Source organism: Mus pahari, chromosome 16 (assembly GCF_900095145.1).
Source record: "Mus pahari chromosome 16, PAHARI_EIJ_v1.1, whole genome shotgun sequence".
In the NCBI taxonomy this organism is placed as follows: domain Eukaryota; kingdom Metazoa; phylum Chordata; class Mammalia; order Rodentia; family Muridae; genus Mus; species Mus pahari.
This window is the reverse complement of record NC_034605.1, coordinates 43,737,659-43,739,283: the sequence shown is the minus strand read 5'-3', so window position 1 is coordinate 43,739,283 and position 1,625 is coordinate 43,737,659.

Here is a 1,625-nt window from a genome sequence, read left to right as displayed (position 1 = left end):
AGGAGGAGGAGGAGGAGGAGGAGGAGGAAGAAGAGGAGGAGGAGGAAGAGAAGGAGGAGGAGGAGGGGGGGAGGTATCTGTGCTTTTGGGATTCCTGGTTTGAAAAATGTATTCTACAAATGTATGCAGGAGCCTTGGAGACAAGGACCCAGGCCTCTCTTCCTCCCCGTTCAGTAAGTACACTCACAGGTGCGAGTTAACCGGCACCGAAGAGTCTTGGCAGGACTCTATGGTATTCAGGGCTCTCCTCTTTCCCTGTGAAGGGCTGCTGGCAAGTGTTTTCATACATTCACTTGCAAAGGTAAAACTACCATCAAACATTTGTTGAAGATAGACACCCCCCAGCATAGGTAGGAATGCCACCTGACACAAAATTATACACTCACTTAAACATTATGAGACTCCCCACTCCAGGACACACACCTTGTAACTCAATTGTAGAGTTCTTGAGCATAAATACTGTATATGACAATATCACGTCTAGAATACAAGACTGGGTCTGACCTTGAACTGAAGAGCCTCTGCCTGTTAGGACGTTGTCAAACTCTTCGGATATTTCTCCCACAACTGGATAACTTACTCAGACTAAATGGAAAAGCACAGGTTTGGCCTTGACAATTACTGCTTAAATGATTTTGTTTCGCAGAAATAGCTCATTTTTTTCCTTAGTAGATGTCATTTGTGAAAGATTGCCTCCTAATGTCACAGGAATCAATGATCTTTATAACGTGTGTGTGTGGGGGGTGGGGTTCATGGGAAAGAGAGGGAGCGGGGAAAGGGGGAAAGGGGAGAAGGGGAGCAAGAGAAAGCAGGAAGAGGGAAAGAGGAGAGGGGAGGGGAAAGAAGAGAAGGAAAAGGGGAGGGAGGGAGCGAGAAAGGCAGAAAGAGCAGTGATATGGCGCCATCTGCTGCTTAAATTATGAATTACAAGGATTTGAGTAGTTGGGCAGTCATTTCAGAACCCCATTAAGAACTATACTTTAGAAACATCAGAGGAAGTCCCTGGCTGCTTGTCTCTGAAGGAAAGCCTGGTACCACTCCAGAACGATACCAGGACCCCACTGGAGACGCATAGGGGTCCATCTCAAGCCCCGGATACAACGTGGACTTTGCATAGGTCAGAATCAGCAAGCCCGACAGCTAGAGCCCAGGCTCAGCTCCTTCACAGTGAGTGAGTCAGTCCATCTGCGCGCAGAGCACTGGAGCGCTGGATTCCATGGGAGTAACCCCAACGCTACTGCTGGAGCTACTCAGGAAGGCTCATTGGTGACCTAGCAAGGCTACCACTGCGGTGGAGGACAGTGTGAGAGGTGAACTGAGCGCTGTCCCCACCAGTCAGCTATCTCGGACTGGCTGGGTGTGGTGACTTGAGCTTTCATCCCAGCATGAGGAAGGGAGGGAGGGGCAAAAGGGCTGGATCTGGAGACGGACCTCACAGTGGGATCCCACAGCAGAAAGGAACATCCCAAAGTAAAAAAAAAAAAAAAAAAACATTTCAGAATGCATTAAGGACAGACTCAGGAAAGTTAACATAGCCTGGACAACGCTGTGCACACTCGGAGTGTGAAAGAGATCCGTGTGGGGAAAGTGACGGCAAAATACACACAACAGAAACGTCTTCGTCA